Below are 22665 nucleotides of genomic sequence, written 5' to 3' on the forward strand. Positions count from 1 at the left end.
CTTCTCCCAAACTTACAGGGAGCAGGCAGGAACAACATAACTCACAATGCATTGCACTGTGATGTTCCTTTCCTTATTGATATACACGTGCAGTCAACTACTGTTACATTTTACTTAAGTCTCAAAATAGTCAGCCAGATCAGCAGGAGAACAGGGGGCTAGGCTTAGGTAACTGTTCCAAACCATATTTTCACTTTAAAAACACAAAATGGCTGCATATTTTTTAATTTTTGCATATTGCAGTAGCTTGGAATTGTTTACTTTTCAAAAATCTTAAATTGCATTTGGGTGGAGTTCCCCTTTAAGTAAAGATCTCAATGTTTGGGTGGAGTTCCCCTTTAAGTAAAGATCTCAATCCACAATAGCAGCTCTTTGTACTTGTATGTAGGGATGCATGGAATTCACTATTTTTTGGTTTGGCTGAACCCTGAATCCTTTGTAAAAGATTTTGGCTGAACACCAAACAAAATCCTAATCTTAATTTGCATATGCAAATTAGGCCACGAATCTTGGCTGAATCCTGAACCGAATCCTGGATTCTAGCTCTGCAAGAAGGATGGGCAAAAGTGTAAAAGAATTTTTAAAGAGCGATATAAGAAATATTGCTCTTACAAATTAGTATAAACATATATGCTTATCTTAGGAGAGTCCATCCACTGTATTAGATGTTACAGTTAATTGCTGGTGTTTCTATATCCAACCATACCTTAAACCCAGAAAGAATTTTAAAGATATTTTTACTAATAAATGAAAGCCTTTTGGAATGTATGTATATTTTTATTTATGCTTATGTGTTGACACCACATATACTACTACACAGTATGCACACATGAATATATAAAAGCACACTCAATACCATGAGAAAATAACTCACATTTGATGTAGTTCTTGTGATTTTGTGTTGTATCTCAAAGGTTTCAGCAGCTGTTTCTTTTCCAAAGTAGCACGCACAAATGGCATGACTGTCACAGACATCACCTCATTATGGGTGCATCGCCTCATGAAGGCAGAGGGCTGAGTCGAAGATACATGATGCCTTTTCCCTCTGATGCCTGATTAACCCTTTTGGTTGCAACTGAAATAGCTGTCAGCTGATATCTGAAACTGGAAACACCCTGCTGTTCCTTTCAGATAAAATTAACAGTGTGTGTCCAGTTGACTCCACAATGCTTTGAAGTTTGAATATATTTTATTTAAATAAGTAGAAAGTTGCATGTAAGGGATTGTTAAAGGAATTAAAGGAGATATTAACATTAATAGTAGTGTTTGTGGACTTTATCTTTGCCCCCAGCAAATTCCAAACATGTAAACTTGTATTATAACATGAAGGGAGTTATAGTCCAACAACTCTTCCCTGCTCTCCAGGGCCAGTATCTTTATGCAGGATGATTATTTAAATTGAATCCTGCTAGCTCTTTGTATACTCAGCTGCTTGTTATTTTGTACATGCAATTAGAGGCATTAAATACACACTAAACAAGACCGTGTCATCTTTCTACAATATAGACATGACAAAACTAAATGTGATCTGGCTTTTCTAGATAACGGTAGAAATGACTTGAATTTGTAATCAAGACCAAGCTCAGTTGGAAAGCTCATGCCCACTTTAAATGCTTATTAAGGTACACTGGTCATAGTGCAGAGTTTGCCCTTACATTTTAAAAATCTAAAAGTTGTGCTTGCACCTGGCAGCATTGTTTTAGCCCGGGTGCAGGCACACACATCATATTTCAGTCCAAAACTACATACTCAAGCAGTTTCTGGCTGAAATAGGCTACATGTGCTTGCATCCGGGCTAAAGCAGTTCTTCCTGGTGCAGGCATAACTTTCAGATTCTTCAAGTGCAGAGGCAGTTTCTCGCCATGAGATTATCCTCAGAGCGAGAATCTAACCCATGTGACACTAGCCTAAAGTACTGTAGCCTGCACTGTATCTGAATTCTGATTCTTAAAATTCAAATAACGGTTGTAAATGCCAAAAATTATGCACCCCTTTCCAGGTACAGTTTACAACAGGGAAAAATATGTCTGTACAAATGATTGCTTGTACCTAGAAGCAAGTGCACAATTTCTTTCATACTGTATAGAACCTTTATTTGAAAAAACTTTTAAACTGACTTTTTTTCATAACTAAAATCTTAAATTAAGATTCTACTGTATCTACAAATGAATGGCTGCTTAGTTGGATTGCAGAGCTGCTAAATAAGTCTATGTTGCAAAAGATTTATTGCATTAACTTTTCTGCAGACATGTCACTGAGACACCTTGAATGGTTAGGCAAATTCTTAGGAACCATATGTTACTGGTAAGTAGTCCACTCCAAATATCGATTTATGAACATCTTAATACTTAAGGCTAATGCCAGACGTGTTGTTTGGCTTATATTTTCAGCAAGCCAAAAATCGCTTGCCGAAAATAGCGCCTTACGCCTCCTACCTGTGCCTGCACCCAAACGAATGACTGAAATATGCTCGGGTGCAGGCACATGTAGCTGATATCCGCCAAAAAATGCAAGACTTCATATCTTTGGTGGGTATCGGCTACATGTGCCTGCACCCGAGCATATTTCAGTCATTCATTCGAGTGCAGGCAAAGGTAAGAGGCATATGGCGCTATTTTCGTCAAACTATTTTTGGCTTGCCGAAAATATACGCTAAATGCCACGTCTGGCATTAGCCTTAAAAGGAGCTAGGTAACTAAAATGTAGCCCACTACATTATAAACCTCTGATTGAATAATTGCTGACATCTGGTCTAAGGTAGGAACAGAGACAATAACAGAAGGTAATAAAATTAGCTTACAAGACATACTTGCAAAACCTTTTGAAAAGAGATGCACAACCTTTCACCACATGGTCTAGGGTTCTAAACCATCCATGTATTTTTGCCGAAATCATGGAGATGGAAGAAAATTTGATACACAGTTCAGAAGCCTTTATCCAGATATTAAAAAGGTGTTAGGTATGTCTGGGAAAAATTTGTCTGCTTCTTGTTCACTGTATTTGCCTAGGAAGCTGGACAGTAGGCCAACATGCCATCAGATTTAGAAATCTTGCTGTTGAGAAAAATTTGTAGCATTTATTAGGGAAGTTGCTTATGCTTGAATGGGCAAACCTTTTCAGGTTACTTCTAATTTTCTGTATCTACACTATACAGGTCCTTTTCAAAAAATTAGCATATTGTGATAAAGTTCATTATTTTCTGTAATGTACTGATAAACATTAGACTTTCATATATTTTAGATTCATTACACACAACTGAAGTAGTTCAAGCCTTTTCTTGTTTTAATATTGATGATTGTGGCATACAGCTCATGAAAACCCAAAATTCCTATCTCAAAAAATTAGCATATTTCATCCGCCCAATAAAAGAAAAGTGTTTTTAATACAAAAAAAGTCAACCTTCAAATAATTATGTTCAGTTATGCACTCAATACTTGGTCGGGAATCCTTTTGCAGAAATGACTGCTTCAATGTGGCGTGGCATGGAGGCAATCAGCCTGTGGCACTGCTCAGGTGTTATGGAGGCCCAGGATGCTTCAATAGCGGCCTTAAGCTCATCCAGAGTGTTGGGTCTTGTGTCTCTCAACTTTCTCTTCACAATATCCCACAGATTCTCTATGGGGTTCAGGTCAGGAGAGTTGGCAGGCCAATTGAGCACAGTAATACCATGGTCAGTAAACCATTTACCAGTGGTTTTGGCACTGTGAGCAGGTGCCAGGTCGTGCTGAAAAATGAAATCTTCATCTCCATAAAGCTTTTCAGCAGATGGAAGCATGAAGTGCTCCAAAATCTCCTGATAGCTAGCTGCATTGACCCTGCCCTTGATAAAACACAGTGGACCAACACCAGCAGCTGACATGGCACCCCAGACCATCACTGACTGTGGCTACTTGACACTGGACTTCAGGCATTTTGGCATTTCCCTCTCCCCAGTCTTCCTCCAGACTCTGGCACCTTGATTTCCGAATGACATACTTTGGACCACTGAGCAACAGTCCAGTGCTGCTTCTCTGTAGCCCAGGTCAGGCGCTTCTGCCGCTGTTTCTGGTTCAAAAGTGGCTTGACCTGGGGAATGCAGCACCTGTAGCCCATTTCCTGCACCGCCTGTACACGGTGGCTCTGGATGTTTCTACTCCAGACTCAGTCCACTGCTTCCGCAGGTCCCCCAAGGTCAGGAATCGGTCCTTCTCCACAATCTTCCTCAGGGCCCAGTCACCTCTTCTCGTTGTGCAGCGTTTTCTGCCACACTTTTTCCTTCCCACAGACTTCCCACTGAGGTGCCTTGATACAGCACTCTGGGAACAGCCTATTTGTTCAGAAATTTCTTTTTGTGTCTTACCCTCTTGCTTGAGGGTGTCAATGATGGCCTTCTGGACAGCAGTCAGGTCGGCAGTCTTACCCATGATTGCGGTTTTGAGTAATGAACCAGGCTGGGAGTTTTTAAAAGCCTCAGGAATCTTTTGCAGGTTTTTAGAGTTAATTTGTTGATTCAGATGATTAGGTTAATAGCTCGTTTAGAGAACCTTTTCATGATATGCTAATTTTTTGAGATAGGAATTTTGGGTTTTCATGAGCTGTATGCCACAATCATCAATATTAAAACAAGAAAAGGCTTGAACTACTTCAGTTGTGTGTAATGAATCTAAAATATATGAAAGTCTAATGTTTATCAGTACATTACAGAAAATAATGAACTTTATCACAATATGCTAATTTTTTGAAAAGGACCTGTATGGCCTAAACTAAAGTATCCAGACACCTGCCTGTCCAACATCTCATTCCCAAACAGAGTTCTAAGTTTATCCTCCCTTTGCTGGTAACATGAGCTTCTTATCTTATTACAAGGATTTCCATTTTAGAACATTGTCGGTGTTGGACAGGCAGTTTTCACCCGGACAGCTCTTCCTAAAACCAGGCTGTCCGGGTGAAAACCGGGTAATTGAAAACTCTATCTGCATTTATTTTTATCTTTTTATATATATTTGTTCCTCTATCCTTCAGAATGTGGGGAGATAAATTAGCGTAAACTGCGCATATGTTTTGAGATAAAACTTGATAATTACTATAAATAGCTACGTTTAGCAAAGATTTATAGTTTTATAGTAGTTGTTTTATCTTTCTGTTAGGGACTTTCATGAAATAAAATGCAGACACTGGGTCTAATTTATCTGCACTGGGCAAATTTGCACCTGAGCAGTAACTAACTGCAACCAAATGATTGTTTTCATTGTTATACAGTACCTGCAGCTGTGCATCTTAATAAATGTGTGCTATGTTTTGGGTATGTAGTATGCACATCTTATGTTGTATGCACATCTCTTATTTTTCCAGACTGTTTAGAGTATTGCAGGTCCCTTTGCCAAGCAAGAGGGAGCCCTTGCTTGATAACTTAACCTCTGTAATACTGTCAAGCAAGGGGGGCTCTTGCTTGATAACTTAACCTCTGTAATACTGCGCTTGCAGTGTGCATGCTTTTTGTTTGCTGCTTGCCCTGACCAAATCCTGTATCTGGACCAGTAAGTAGTTACTACTTGTGCAAGTCTTACCCTAGTGGTTGGAGACGTCCCATGCTTCTCTAGGATCCCTTGGGGAGTTAAATGCATTGCTGCAGATAGTACAGGGTTCCAAAGTGCAAACAGCTATATGGCTTATTTCGGAGTATAGGGTTACCAGTAGCCTTTTAGACTATACTGACCTTTTAAAGAATCCATATGTGTTCTCTAGTCCTAGATATGAGACACCACAGATGTGTACTGTACACTAACAATACTCAGTATCTTATAGTGACATGTATGCTAACAAATCAAAATGTTTTTGTTTTGCAATGTTCTAGAATTCCTGTAGATTTAAGCTTCATGTATTGAAATAATAATTCCCTCCTTAAATAATTCTTTTATTAATTCAGTTTATTTTTAGTTTTTATATCTAGTTACAAATAATGTATTTTGTCAAGTATTCTCCTATATCTAAGATTTTTACAAGCAACTCAATGCATCCTCTGTTGTTTATGTTTCTGTCTCCAGTTTATAAAGTTGTTTTTAAACCAAGTTTAAAATATCTGTATGCCAGTCAAAATATAAAATACAAGTTTATCAAGGGAAAATGCAAATCTCTCCAGTTCACTTATGAAGAGTTCTTTATTTCTTACATTAGTCTAAGTCAAAGTCTCCTTTCTTTTTCACCTTTCTTCATATGATCAGGCATGATTTATGTCATGTTGTTGTGGGCGCAAGGACTAATTTCTGTATTCCTCTTAGGGGAAAATTTTTGCTATAATTATATGGTTCTGTGAGCCTCTACAATTTGTTATTCAGCCTGGATCAGTGACAGAATGTTGATTGTGATATGTAAAATGACTACTTTCAGATTGTTTTACTCTCTTATAAATATAAGGGAGTAAAACGATCTGAAAGTAGTCATGCTTCACTGACTTAAAAAATCCACCATTTGTCCACTTGAAACAAAAGGATAGGAAGTTGGTTAGCACAAAAATATACTTTCTTCAACTCAGGATTCTTTGTTACACTTGAAGTATATCTGTGCAGAATTTCCCAGAAGTCAAGAAGTTAAAGGGGTTATAGAATGACCTATTCCTAGCAACTTTCCAATTGGTTTTCATTCGTTTTTTAATTATTTGCTCTTCTCTTCTACATCTCTCCAGCTTTTAAACGGGGATCACTGACCACAGCCTTCAAACACTATTGCTCTGTAAGGCTATAAATGTATTATTATTGTTAGTTTTTATTACTTATCTTTCTATGCAGGCCCTCAACTATTCATATTCTCATCTATAATTTAAACCACTGCCTGGTTGCTAGGATAAATATGACCATAGCATCCAGACAGCTGCTAAAATAACAAATGGAGAGCTGCTGGACAAAAAGCAAAATAACTGAAAAACCATAAAAAAAAAAATGAAGACCAATTGCAAATTGTCTCAGAATATCAATGTCTACATCATATTAAAGGCTAATTTAAAGGTGAACTATTACAAATTACATTACAAATGATTAGGTGTACATTAAAGAACTGGTGAGTTTTCTTAAAATACATTTTCACTTGAGCAGACCAGTTACCTGATACAGGTATGGGACCTATTATCCAGAAACCTGTTATCTAGAAAGCTCATCTCCCATAGACTCTATTTTAATCAAATAATTCACAGTTTTAAAACTGATTTTTCTTTTCTCTGTAGTAATAAAACAGTACCTTGTAATAAATCCCAACTAAGATGTAATTAACCCTTATCAGATGCAAAACAATCCTATTGAGTTTAATGTTTTATTGATTTTTTAGTACACTTAGGTCTACTTAGTAGGTATGGAGATCCAAACTACAGAAAGACCCCTTATCCAGAATACCCTTGATTCCGAGCATTCTGGATATTGTGTGCTATATCTGTATTTAGAATTAGGAAGCTTGTTCTGATAGTAAGCCAGATATTCTGACAAATTATCTGTTGTGTTATCAGGTTGAATGTCTCTACCTAAAGGTGGCCATACACAGGCAGATATAAACTGCTGATTCGGGTCCTTCAGAGTGATACAGCAACTTATCTGCCCATGTATGGTGGGGACCCCCGACAGGACTACCCGATCGATAGCTGACGTAGAATTGGGCAGATATTCATTGGGCAAGTTTGATTTTCCTGTTGGGGACCACATTGGTCCCAGCTCCGACAGGTTCTATTCCTAGATCTTATAGTGTATGGCCACCTTCAGGCCTAGAAAAAGCTGAAACTGCATATAAGAAAAAAGCAGGGATTCAGTGTTGCAAAAGATAGCTTTCATATCACTGTAGAAATGCAAAACTACACACTGTCAATGCTACATTTTAAACAATGCAAACGTTTGGTTATTGAGAATATTCATACTTTATGTATGCAAGCTTGAAGGAACGTGTAGGTAAATGCAAAGGAAAAAGAATCCAGTTCAGCTATATTTACAGCTTCTTTTGTTGTTAGAAATGAGATGTTTTAGAATATGCTCTGAAGGCAAACTTTTAGATACATATTTAATAGATTATTTTGAATTTTGGAATTTTATTTAATGTTGGAGTTCGTAAATTTTGGTTATAACTGTGACCTTAGTGTCGCTGTACTTAAAACTTGAAGAAGAGAACAAGACTCATTTGGACTCATTTTCCAAACTGGGCAAACTTGCTGTTGAACAGTAAGCTATGCCAATCAATCTCATTTTGCTATTACTGTTCCTGCAGTTTGCTGTAGCTAATAACTGAAAACGTGACCAGTGTTGGTAGATGAGCACCATTGTGGCTGAATAATTAGTTTACAGCAATTCATAATGATAGCATTATATAAAATAGAAAAAATGACAATGACTGAAGGATGCCATGCATGAATATGCAGCAACATTGTTGTATGGGGTGGCAAATATAAGCCTAATTACCTATAAAGAATTCAACTCCTTTCACTGTTCAGTTTTTTCCTTCTGAAGGGTGACAACAGTCAATGCCATTATAATTAGGGGAAGAAAAATGAACAGATCCGAAGCTGTGAGCTATGTTTGCCAAGAAAAACCTGAAAAGGTCCTTCATTGAAATTGCATAACCATGTGATAAATTTAAAATGAGTGCAGGCATTTTATGTCAGCTTTGCACTATAAAGAGCACTTAAAATTATTGAAAATGTAAATCTAAGCAATGTTTCAAGATACATTAATTTAAAAAGGATGAATGATTTTAATGTTGTTTGTGATGTAATTGCTTTTGAAAAAAATATTTACTTGGCATAAAAAAAGTATATTCAGAATGGTAAGAGCCAATGCACAACACTGATTACACACTAAATACTTCTAAAGGACATTATGGGGCTGATTTACTAATCCACAAATCCGAATCCCGAATGGGAAAAAATCGGACTGGAAACGAACATGTTGCAATTTTTTCGTATTTTTTGCAATTTTTTCGTCGCCGTCACAACTTTTTCGTAAATTGTCGTAACTTTTTCGTAGCCGTTACGACTTGCGCAAATTGTCGCGACTTTTTCGTAGCCGTTACGACTTGCTCGTATATTGTCTCAACTTTTTCGTCTTGAGCGCTCGTTAACGGCGGGCAAACCTTTCAGACTTTGCATGATTTTGGAAGCCTCCCATAGGACTCAATGGCACTCTGCAGCTCCAACCCGGCCCAAGGAAAGTCACGATACTGAAGCTTGAATGAATCCGAAACTTTCGTCCTCGGCACGACGGCTACGAAAAAGTTGCGACAATTCGCGCAAGTCGTAATGGCTACAAAAAGTTTAGTTTAGATTAGTAAATGTGCCCCTAGGTGTTCATCACAGCCAGAAATCAAAATCAATTCCCTCAGTTGTTTTCAGTAGCATTATAAAAAAGAAAAGTAAAAGAAAATTCCAGACAGCCTCATTGAGTCCTGCCGCCTTCTGAATTCATGCATGAGAGTGCGCACACATTAGGCCCAATTTACAGCATACAGCTATAAGGCCTGCTATTAACTTCTTCCAAGTCAGTAATCAAGTACAACATCCTGTTTCCTGCAGCTTTATAGGAGAGTTTTTTCCTCTGCCCCTGTACAAAACATTGCCATTCTCTGTGTTAAAAATTCTTTATTTGCTGGACAAAGACAGTAGCTGGTCTGCTAAATTATTCCCAGTTCTGTGCTGTTAAATACTCAGTATTTTCTATTTCCTTCTAAGTAAATACAGACTGCTTGTAGCTAATTATACTAAGCTTCTATTAATAGTGACCATCTTTTCATCGTATCTGTAATTATTAATTGATAGTCAAAATAATTTTAGTTTTTGTTGTAGCCTTTGCATTTATCTTGCAAATTATATTGCTTTGGTCTTTGTGCAGTGTGCTTCTCATATATGTATTAATTTGTTTAGAATGGCTACAACTGTAGATACCTGATAATTACAGGAGACTTTGGAAATAAATGTGGGCCAAATTTGAAAACATTCTAATCAATTTTTTGGGGGAAATATATATTTTTTAATTTTCGCTATATTTTTAGAAGACAAAAAGTTACAGGAAACCTTTAAATTAACATTTATTGGTAGAGGTATGGAATCAGTTATCCAGAAAGCTCTGAATTACAGGGAGGACATCTCCCATAGACTCCATTATAAGCACATAACGCTCAAATTGTAATAGTAAAACAGCACATGGTACTTAAACCCAGCTAAGATATAATTAATCCTTACTGGAGGCAAAACTATCCTACAGGATTTACTTAACATTTAAAGATTTTTTAGTAGACTTTGGGGCGGATTTATTAAAGTACGATTGGTCATAATCTGACTTTTTTGTACCTTGCGTATTTTCGCCGATTTTTCCAGTAATTTGAACTACTTTTTCGTACTGTGCGTCAAAAATTACACAACAAAATCGTATTGCTGTGCCAAGTACGAAAGTTTCGGATTCATTCAAGCTTTGGTATCGTGACTTTCCTTGGGCCAGGTTGGAGCTGGGAGGCTTCCAAAAGCATGCACAAAAGGATCAAATTCGGAAAGGTTTTCCCGTGGTTTACGATCATTCAATGCGAAAATTTTGTGAGTTTCGGATCGCCGATACAATATTATCGTGACTATTCCAATTTTTTCGAAAGCATTTTCGTGATATTTGCGATCATTGGAAATTATCGTATCTAATCCGAATTTTTCCCATTTCGGGATTCAAACTTGTACTTTGATGAATGTGCCCCTTAAAGTATGGAAGTACAAATTACAGAAAGATCCCTAATCCGGAATGCCCCTGATCCCAAGGATTCTGGATACATAGTCCCATACCTCTATATTAACTTAAGGTGAGATAATTTAAACAGGACCTAAACATAAAATATGAATTAATGTAAACTTACAAATGGTGTTTGTTTAAATACTTCTGCTATTTACATTCATTTTCTTTTTTTTTTTTTTTTATTTAGAATTTTAGGCTGCTAATGCCAGGGCTTTTTGGTCAGTAGTGAGAAGTATCTCAACCAGAATAGAAAACTAACATAACATGCAAAAGCCAACAGAGGGACCACTCTTAGTAAGTTTACACCGATTAAATTTGTTAAGATTCCCTTTTAGGAATGTGCTTTAGCTGATATTTAGGCATTACATAATTCATTATATCCTTGTGCTCCTTAAAAAAAGATATTATTCTGTATGTTATTATTGCATCATTTTGTTGCAATTGAGGCAGAATTATCAAAATGTTAGTTTAGAGCTTAAAACATTAAAACTCACCTACATTCTATTCATTCCTATGGGATTTTTAGAATCGTATTTATCAAATGTATGTATGTATGTATGTATATCTTTATTTATAAAGCGCTACTTATGTACACAGCGCTGTACAGTAGAATACATTAATACAAACAGGGGATTATTAAGATAATAATAGTGGGTGACATTACAATATAAGTGCCAGTTCCCAGATCGGTGAGTTCTAACTCCCACTCATTCATAAATACGCTTCTAAAAATCCCATAGGAAGAAACAGAATGTGGTTGAGATCCTTTACATCTTACTCATTCTAGGCCTCAAAATGGTTAGTTAGGAAACCTCATCAAAACGCTATTACCCTTATTTCAGCTCACCTACATCGCCAGAGGATGCCCCCAGAAATATGAAAAAATCTGGAGAGACTGGATAGACGCCACTGACTGAATTGTCCCCCTCCCCCCCCAATATGCTTTAGGGGATACCCCACCACAAAGTAAACCACCCCAGACTATGCCAAAAGAAACTGCCAATGAACATGCTATCTCACACAAAATCAAGACACTGTAATGTAAAACCGCATGATGTTTATTAATGTTACATGTTTGTATGTTACTGTCTATGTTTAAAAATGCAAAAATAAAAACCTTTTAAAAAAACAAAATGGTTAGTTAGGACCTTAGCTGAAGAGTCGAATGATGAAATATCTTTAACACTTTAAGGCTGCTAACTATATTGAATATTGCAATTTCTATGGGGCTTTAATGCATTTAATTGTAAAAATGTAATTGTAATTGAGGTTATTTCTGCTAAATGGGCCTATATCAGGTATTCAAGCCAAGGGTGTACTTAGTTTTTTCACAGAAGAAAATTGTTTATCTGTTTGAATTAAGATCAAATATGTTAAAAACTAAGAATTTATACTTGATTAAATTATATAAGATATAAGTCAGAGCCTACACAGCAAGTGTGCAAGCTGTGAAGCAAGTCTTGCATGTGAATAAGTGTTAAAACGGCATTAAAAGAGCATTTTGTGTTAAAAAAACAAAAATGTACTAGTGCATTTTACTTTATATATAGAAGGAATGCGCTTAAAAAAAGGGTGTGTTTTGGGCTGATTCATTGAAAATATTCCAGAAACCCTTCTGGTTTCACCCATGTGTTTCTCATCCTGTTGGCTCCTTTCCCAGGCTGTGCAAGGGATCTGATGGAACTCAGCACACTGCACTGTAGGAGAGGAACCAATCAGCAGCTAGGCTGTGACTGCAGGACTGTAACTGTAAGAACTGTAGCAGATCTATAGGGAGCACCAATAAATTAACATGAATTAATAAATAAGTTAATGATAATGAAATGATCATCTTTAATCCAAAGTGAAACCAGCACCATATATTTTTCATTAATGTCTACAAGATTGGGGGATGCTATCTGTCCCCATTAAAACCAGGCACTTCATCTAAAAAGGCATTATACAGGGTAGGAATAGAACTTGGAATACAGCAATAAATAACTGGCTTTAAGACAAGTGGGCTTCTTGGTGCAGCTCACTGTGTAAACTGTCAGATGAATTCTCGATTCTGAGATACAAAATCTAAAGGCAGCTTATAGCCTTGAGGAACCCAAGCATCCTGGATGAGGTTAGGCTTCGTACCCAGCAGATGCTGGCAGGAGACAGTGAAGTAGACATGGGCAGTTGAGATAAAAGGGTGGAAGTAAGGATGGAAGGGCAGGGTGACTGGTTTACCACTTGTTCACTCCAACAGATTTGATATTTTGAGTTAAGATATTAAGGATAACTCTGAGCTAACATGTATGACTAAGCTGGGGAGGGATAGAAAGGCAAGGAAGGTTGTAGTATAGGGAATTCCATTTTTATATAGGTGTATAAGCTAAACATTTTAACACTTTTTCAACAGACTAAATCCTAAATCACCAATGCTTCATTGGCGTATAATACTAAATGCTTATATCTGTATTTTGTGTGTAAACCTAGTGAGTTACTAGATTTTGGTTTGCTCAACATTCACATCATTGGAAATCATTTTCAGCTTGATTAATATTCCCATTATTGGAAATAATTTCAGCCTACTCAAAATTCCCATTATTGGAAATGGAAATTATTTCAGCCTGCTCAAAATCCCCATTCCGTGGTTTCGCTGTAGAAGGCTTACCAGGCACTTGCCCCCAATACACCATCAAAATAATGTCCTTACAGCCCGTCTCTCAGTTTCCACCATTCCTAAGCGGCTCCCTATGTACTCGAACTTGCTATTCCTTGCTATCATCTTTTATGTTACCTTATACACCCTCTTATTTTTCAAACAATACTAACATTCTTGTAAGCCCCACTTCCTATAGAATTTTAACCCCCAGATCATTCTGCCCGCGTCCTCCTCTCCACGTTTTCTTTCCGGGTTACTGCGGCTGGTTCACTGCGCATGCGCTCCGCTGCTTGAAGTTTCAAGTGTAGAGAGCGAAGTAGATACATGAGGATAGAATAAAATGCCTGTTGTTGCCTTCCACCTCTTTTTCATCTTCTGTCTTTCTCGGTGAGAGCAACACAGTAGGAGGAGGAATAAGAAGCTGCCCCGTCATCGTAGCCAACTCGGTGAGTAGAGGTGGTGGAGACTGCAGACCGGGACTTCCATTCATGCACTGCTGACACCGACCTCGCTATGCGGATAGATGGCTTTCTGTGACTTTCACTCTGTGCACTTTCTGCCACCGGGGAAAATAAAGGGCAGTGCGGTGCCATGGGGAATTAGATGGGAACTGATTGTTGCATTCCGAACTGGATCTTAAAGGACAAGGAAAGCTTATTATCAAGTAACATTTATTCTACAGGCATTTGTCTATAGTACTCACTGTAGAGCTTGTTTCCCAGATCCCTGCCTTCCTGTCTTTGATCTAGCGCTGGCAGCTTGCAGCATTCTGAAGACTCCAGCGACGTCACCAAATCTGCAAGCTTCTTCCTGTGGGCTGCCACTGGCAGCCTTAAGCCGCAGTGCCTTCTACTGTGGCATTCTGCGCACTCCTGTAATTTGAGATCCCCTTCCCTGCTGTGCCTGTGCGCGCTCCCTGCATCATTAGAATGCGCGTCTTAGCCCCGCCCCTAAACGCCCCTCAGCCAATCAAAAGCGGAAACGCTGTTGCCATAGCAACGCGTGTCAACAACCGCTCCATTCGATTCTTCAGAGCTACAGGAGCATTTACACAACGCCAGCGGTGCGCAGCGAGGGGCAGAGTAATTTCTTTCAATTTTTTTGCACAATTGCAATGGTAAGCAAATAAAGGGGACATATAAGAAACTAAATTGAGCACTTTATAATTGTTTATATTGATTTTTAATAGCGTTTTCTACTCCCAAACACTGTATATGTTCGGCATGTGTCAAATATATAGAAGAACATAACTAAAGTGCAAATTCAGATGGTCATGGGTAAAACCAGGTAGAATAAATGGGAATCAATCAGCTTATGCTTTTAAAATACATATATCAATTAACCTGTGTGATTAGGGTGATACTGATTTACCATGTCATTATTTAATATGCTACAAATGCTACAAATACATATAAACTAAGATACTTGTTGTAAACAATTATGCAGCAATATACAGTATACTTATGTTTGTTTGCTACTGATCAATTTCCCATAATAATTGACAAATAGCCATTTTACAATAATTTTGTTTCTATGCTAAGTCTATTTATTGCTATGTCTATTTCTTGATATTTATGTCAAGCCATACATCATGGAGTCATTTAATATATGTTAACAGTTCAGTAAGATTTATAAAACTCATTTTTAATGTAGTGCTGCTAATAAACCCTGGCTGTCCTATTGTAAGGCAACACAATCAATTTTTCTGGTTAGTCCCTATACTTATTTTATCTAGTATAAATAAATTTAAAGCAACTGGACATTGAAGACGTTTCACTACTCATCCGAGCAGCTTCTTCAGTTCAACTGACTGGTATGGGAAGTCCTCAGCATATATACTCTTCCACTAATCCAATCACAATGGCACTTTGTAACTCTTCAGAGAGGTGCCATCTGAAACTCACAGAGGTGTAAATGCTGTGGAGTTACTTTGAAAGGATTACCAAAGTATCATGCAACTCTTCAAACAGGTGTTACTAAAGTTGCATGAATGGATGTGTGAAGAGTTCTGAAACTGCCGGGGTACAGATCCTTTCAAAGTAACTCCACAGCATTCACACCTCTGTGAGTTTCAGATGTCACCTCTCTGAAGAGTTACAAAGTGCCATTGTGATTGGATTAGTGGAAGAGTATATATGCTGAGGACTTCCCATACCAGTCAGTTGAACTGAAGAAGCTGCTCGGATGAGTAGTGAAACGTCTTCAATGATTACTTAACAAGTCCAGTTGCTTTAGATTTATTTATACTAGATATACCATGACCTGGATGAATGAAAATCTTCATAGATATACTTATTTTACATACTATCCTTGTTCCCAGACATCATGGAGTAATTTAATCAAAGTCCCTTTGTCATTTCATTAAGAATTAATCCTATTAATTTTACTGTAGTGATGCTAATAAGCCCTGGCTGTCCTATTGTTAGGCAACACAATCAATTTTTCTGGTTAGTCACTATACTTATTTTACATACTATCCTTGTTTGTAAGTTCTGTAAATCCTTGTAAGTCCAGCCATATTATTGCCCCGTGAACCTGTGCCAGCAGCCATATTATTACTATAATACTATTGGGACAAAGCTATAATGTCAGCTGCTATCTAAAAAAAACAGATGGGCATTACACAAGTATGGGAAACCTTTCTGCACATTACATATAGCATTCTAGCTTTTACTGTTGAGGCTAATGCTTTTCTTTCTCCTTCTCAATGTATCACCACAATAGCCCAATATTTATCTCACTAGTAAATGAGATCAACTTTATCAATACAGTGTCCTAAATAGCATTTTTGTAGTTGGTGTTTCATAGACTATTTGTGACTTTCTTATCCTTGCACTATGATTACTTGTTTTTTTTTACTTTTTTTACTTGACAGCTGTAGTATCATAACATTATTACATACATTTTATTACATAACTTTCAATTTCCTTTTTTTCAGTTATAATTTATCATAATGCCTAAGTGTATTGTTAATGGATGTCCACACAGGAGTGGCCAAAAACAACCCGGATGTTGTTTTACATCCCTTTCCAAAAAATATTGAAAGGATTAGAAACTGGCTGATGCAAACAGGCCAGCACTCAGAAGACCTTGAACAACTTAGCCAAAGAATATTAGAAGGATGGAAAACTGCAAACTTCAGAATGTGTTCTAAACATTTTACTGAGGATTCCTACATGCTAAGCGGATCACGAATAATTTTAAAACCAAATGCAGTACCAACAATTTTTGATATTGTAAATGTTCCAGTTACAACTGTGATCACAGTCCCCCCCTCTGTGCCAATAGTAGCTTCTGCTAAACGAAGAAGAGTTGACGATGAACAGCCATCAACTTCTTCGATAACTGTAAGAGTAATTTCGCATCTTGCTACTGTTGGAACACAGACTGATGCTAAAGTGAATATGGCCAATACTTCAACCATGACATGCACTACATGTCAAAACTGCTCTACACAAACAAAAAGAATAATTACTATGGAAATGGGTTCTCAAAGTGGAGAAGAATTCATCCAGGCTGATGTTCATCAAATTCAACAAGATCACCTATATCCTGTGTTTTTTTCAACTCCATCCAAACCAACCAGCAAAATAAGTGATCTGCAATCAACAATTCATTCAACATCAGCACCAATGGAGTCCTTAATTTCACCTATTAGAGGAGAAACCTCTGGCAGCTTATTAGAATCATTTGTTCAGTCTTCTCCATCGGTTTTAGAACCAAAAGATTCTACATTTGATATTCAAGAACTATCAACCGGTGGAAATAGTACTGACAATAATACCGAGGAGAAACAGACAGTTGTACCTGAAGTAATAAAATCCAAAAGAAAATTTATTATTTATGAAGATAAACTGGATGATCTAGTGCGCTGCCAACACAAAATTGACCCACCTTGCCAGGCTCCAATAGTTGAGGTAAAAAAAAATTTGGATGGCAGTATGTTGAGTGTGCGGCCAACATGTTTAGATGGTCATAATTCACTGCTATGGAACTCACAGCCCACCTTTGGTAAAACTTCTATAGGAAATCTAGAAATTACTGGCTTTGTGATCCTTACTGGAGCAACTTATCAAAAAATGTATGATATGTTTAAGTTGTTGAATATCCCATTTATATCACATACAACCTTTTATAAATATCAGAGAAACTATGTCTTCCCTGCAATTGATCATCAATGGAAAAAGGAAAAGGATGACTTGAGAAAAAATTTGTTGAAAAAACCAATGGCATTGGCAGGTGATGGCCAATTTGATAGCCCTGGTCATTCTGCTAAATTTTGTACATATACCATGATGGATGTAATATCAAAGAAAATCATTGACTTCAAGATTGAACAGCTTGGGTTTGGAAAAACTTCTGGAGAAATGGAGTGTGAAGCTTTGGATAAATGTCTACATAATCTAGTTATAAAGGAAAAAGTAAAAGTTAAAATTGTTGCAACAGATCGACACTGCTCCATACGGAAATTAATGGCAACAAAATATAAAAAAATTGATCACCAATTCGATGTGTGGCACTTGTGCAAGAGTTTACACAAGAAGCTTCTTGCTGCTAGCAAAACAAGAAAATGTAAAGATATCGCCCGCTGGATTAGTGCCATAACAAATCATCTATGGTGGAGTGCACAAACCTGCAATCAAAACGTAGATCTTCTACTTGATAAATGGAAGTCAGTTTTGTACCATGTGGCAAACAAGCATTCCTTCAGAGCACTAAAAAACTATAACAAATGTCAGCACCGGCGCTTAACACCTGAGCAAAAGAAAGAAGCTTGTTGGATTGATGCCAATCACCCAGCACATTCAGTCCTTGCTGAAATAATTAATGATAATAGGTTTCTGAAAGATTTATCACATGTCGAAAAATTCTGTCACACTGGTGATTTGGAGAACTTTCATAGTAAGGTATTGCGGTACAAACCAAAAAGATTGTCATTTCGAAAGGACTCTATGATAGCTCGTACCACCCTAGCGGCATTATCACACAACCGCAATGTCAACAGAAAACAGGCTTCTGTCAAGTGTCCTGCAAAGTCTACATTCCCATTTGGACAGAAACGCTTCAAAATAGTCTTCCCAAAACAGAAAAAGGACTGGGTTGCGAAACCAATTTTCGAAGGAGTTGTTGATGATCATTTATTTGAAATACTCCAAGACTGTTTAAAGATTTTGACTGGGGAATTACAACATGATTGGTCTTCAACTGCCCGTGAAATGCCGAAAAATATAGCTACTGTTGAATGACCAGAAAAGAGCCTAGTTATAGCAAAACATTTGTCACGATTTGGTGAAACCTAGTCAATAATGGAAAATATCTACTGAACCAACATTCAATTATTACATCTTTATAGCTAATGTCGATGTTGAATTTTCTTCAGGGCCAAAAAATTTTTTTATTGGGCTAATAAAAATTTTGTATGTTGATATTTTTTATGGAAATTGTTATATTGAAGTTTTACATATCCTTATCTGTTTCTATTCATACTTTATAGGCTTTTCAATAAAACCAAAAAATTGTGTTATTTTTGAATAAGGCCATGATCCATGTACAATTGATATTACATTCTCTTAGTATAACTGATAACATATATAGTAATAAAAATGAAGACAAATATAAATATTTGAAAATAAACTTTATTTTTAAATGTCAAAATATTAAATAGAATGTTTATTATGAATAATAAAAAATAGCTAAATAAATTACAATAACAAATAAAATACTCAATAAAAATAATAACTTTTTGAAATTTGAACAGTGACAATAAAAAATTTTTAAATGTAAACATAAGGTACATTTTTTCTTTTTATCAAACACCAAAAAAAATTTACAAATCTGCCTCAAGTGCCATGTCCTCAGCAAAATAATCATGAGCTTTCTTAAATCCAAGATATTTGCCTTTTGGATCTGGGAATTTTTCCCAAATATCACGCACTACACACGATGGAATTACTTTTCGGTTGCGCAGCCCCAAAAATGTGTATATCCACACTGTAAATGCTCGATAGGCAATCTTCCGTAAAGCTCTAAAGAAGAATAAAATTATTAGATTACACATTATATCTATATTCATAAAGCAGCTATTTTTTCGATTGTATTGACACTTACCTCATATATATTCAGGGCCGGATTTGTTGGCCGGGCGCCCCAAGGCCGCCCCCTCTCTGTCGCGCTCCCCTGTGCATGCGCGAACGGCGAACCTCCCCCCGCGCATGCGCGGCCCTTTTCAATTGCATACGGAGCAGTGGGGGAGAGGTCCCCATTGCTCCGTATGCGCAATAAACTTTAAAATTTTGGGGCGCCATGCCGCCCCCCAATTTTTGCCGCCCTAGGCCCGGGCCTTTGTGGCCTTTCCACAAATCCAGGCCTGTATATATTGCCAAGGGTGGAAATTTCTTCATTTTAAAACTTGACATTCGGTAATTCCATTCGGCCCTCCCACGATTCACACACTCAGTTTGATTTTCGAGGTTTTCGGTGACACAAGATGATTCCTCAGGTATCTGGTTTAATATAAGAGGAACTTTGTGGCAACACAGACTTTCTATGGCCGTAGTCATTGGGATACACTTCCCACACTTACACCATTCAGTGTTTCCAATTCTTTTAGGATCTTCTTGAAATTCATCATTAGAGTCAGAAGAGTCTTCTGTAGTATTTTCCATTGCCTGTGTCTTGGAAGGCAATTTCCTTTTTGTGCCCTGCTCTGGATTAATGGCAAAACATTCTTTAGGGTTCCCAGTGTCATGCCTTCGACGTAGTTCTTCAAGAACAACAGTAAGCTTGAAAAGAAAAAAAAAAAAAATAGGTTAGTAGATTTTATTTTAAAAAATAACATGGTTATCAGAAATTAGATTGTATGATATACTTACACTTTCATTATCAGATGATTCAGATGATGATGAAGTTTCATGCCGAGACATTTTGACTTAAAATGTAATGGAAACTGTAGAAAGATTATCAGTAACTAATTAGATATTAAAAACAATTAGTGTGTTTAGGGCTAAATGTGTAAGTGTATCAGATTAGTGCTCTCTTGAAAAATAATTTGTATAATTTCTATATTAAAAAAATTAGATGGAATTAATTTGCCCTTTAAAAAGGTGTAAAAAATGCATTAACTTGCCCTTTAAACAGTGTAAAAAATTTCATTAACTTGCCCTTTAAACGGTGTAAAAATTGAATTAACTTGCCCTTTAAACAGTGTAAAAAATTTCATTAACTTGCCCTTTAAACGGTGTAAAAATTTCATTAACTTGCCCTTTAAACGGTGTAAAAATTTCATTAACTTGCCCTTTAAATGGTGTAAAAATTGCATTAGCTTGCCCTTTAAAAAGGTGTAAAAAATTGCATTAACTTGCCCTTTAAAAAGGTGTAAAAAATTGCATTAACTTGCCCTTTAAAAAGGTGTAAAAAAATTGCATTAACTTGCCCTTTAAACAGTGTAAAAAATTGCATTAACGTGCCCTTTAGACAGTGTAAAAATTGCATTAACTTGCCCTTTAAACAGTGTAAAAAATGTATTAACTTGCCCTTTAAACAGTGTAAAAATTGCATTAACTTGCCCTTTAAACAGTGTAAAAAATGTAATTAACTTGCCCTTTAAACAGTGTAAAAATTGCATTAACTTGCCCTTTAAACAGTGTAAAAATGTCATTAACTTGCCCTTTAAACGGTGTAAAAATTGCATTAACTTGCCCTTTAAACAGTGTAAAAAAATGTAATTAACTTGCCCTTTAAACGGTTTAAAAATTTCATTAACTTGCCCTTTAAACAGTGTAAAAAATGTAATTAACTTGCCCTTTAAACGGTGTAAAAATTGCATTAACTTGCCCTTTAAACAGTGTAAAAAATGTCATTAACTTGCCCTTTAAATGGTGTAAAAATTGCATTAACTTGCCCTTTAAACAGTGTAAAAATTGCATTAACTTGCCCTTTAAACGGTGTAAAAATTGCATTAAATTGCCCTTTAAAAAGGTGTAAAAAATGTCATTAACTTGCCCTTTAAACGGTGTAAAAAATTGCATTAACATGCCCTTTAAACAGTGTAAAAATGTCATTAACTTGCCCTTTAAATGGTGTAAAAAATGTCATTAACTTGCCCTTTAAAAAGGTGTAAAAAATGTCATTAACTTGCCCTTTAAACAGTGTAAAAAATGTCATTAACTTGCCCTTTAAACAGTGTAAAAAATGTCATTAACTTGCCCTTTAAACAGTGTAAAAAATGTCATTAACTTGCCCTTTAAACAGTGTAAAAATGTCATTAACTTGCCCTTTAAACAGTGTAAAAAATGTCATTAACTTGCCCTTTAAACAGTGTAAAAAATGTCATTAACTTGCCCTTTAAACAGTGTAAAAATTGCATTAACTTGCCCTTTAAAAAAGGTAAAAATTGCATTAACTTGCCCTTTAAACGGTGTAAAAATGTCATTAACTTGCCCTTTAAACGGTGTAAAAATTGCATTAACTTGCCCTTTAAAAAAGGTAAAAATTGCATTAACTTGCCCTTTAAACAGTGTAAAAAATGTCATTAACTTGCCCTTTAAACGGTGTAAAAATTGCATTAACTTGCCCTTTAAACAGTGTAAAAATTGCATTAACTTGCCCTTTAAAAAAGGTAAAAATTGCATTAACTTGCCCTTTAAACGGAGTAAAAAATGTCATTAACTTGCCCTTTAAACGGTGTAAAAATTGCATTAACTTGCCCTTTAAACAGTGTAAAAAAATGTCATTAACTTGCCCTTTAAACGGTGTAAAAATTGCATTAACTTGCCCTTTAAACGGTGTAAAAATTGCATTAACTTGCCCTTTAAATGGTGTAAAAAATGTCATTAACTTGCCCTTTAAACAGTGTAAAAATTGCATTAACTTGCCCTTTAAAAAGGTAAAACTTGCATTAACTTGCATTTTAAAAAAGGTGTAAAAAAGTCATTAACTTGCCCTTTAAACAGTGTAAAAATGTCATTAACTTGCCCTTTAAACAGTGTAAAAATTGCATTAACTTGCCCTTTAAACAGTGTAAAAAATGTCATTAACTTGCCCATTAAATGGTGTAAAAATTGCATTAACTTGCCCTTTAAACAGTGTAAAAAATTTCATTAACTTGCCCTTTAAACAGTGTAAAAAATGTCATTAACTTGCCCTTTAAACGGTGTAAAAATGTCATTAACTTGCCCTTTAAACAGTGTAAAAATTGCATTAACTTGCCCTTTAAACAGTGTAAAAAATGTCATTAACTTGCCCATTAAATGGTGTAAAAATTGCATTAACTTGCCCTTTAAACAGTGTAAAAAATTTCATTAACTTGCCCTTTAA

General features: G+C 36.3%; 2 protein-coding genes across 2 annotated transcripts in view; one reads left to right on the forward strand and one right to left on the reverse strand.

Annotated features, from left to right (window-relative positions):
• Positions 1-961, reverse strand: part of mllt3 (myeloid/lymphoid or mixed-lineage leukemia; translocated to, 3) — a 159584-nt gene extending 158623 nt beyond the window's left edge. The window contains exon 1 of the mRNA XM_012963056.3: positions 875-961. The gene's annotated coding sequence lies outside the window, so the exon portion shown is untranslated. The remainder of the gene's footprint in view (positions 1-874) is intronic.
• focad (focadhesin) overlaps positions 1-22665 on the forward strand; it is a 146424-nt gene that overhangs the window by 16277 nt on the left and 107482 nt on the right. The gene's annotated exons all lie outside the window — the stretch shown is intronic.

This window comes from Xenopus tropicalis, chromosome 1, assembly GCF_000004195.4.
Source record: "Xenopus tropicalis strain Nigerian chromosome 1, UCB_Xtro_10.0, whole genome shotgun sequence".
NCBI classification, from domain to species: Eukaryota; Metazoa; Chordata; class Amphibia; order Anura; family Pipidae; genus Xenopus; species Xenopus tropicalis.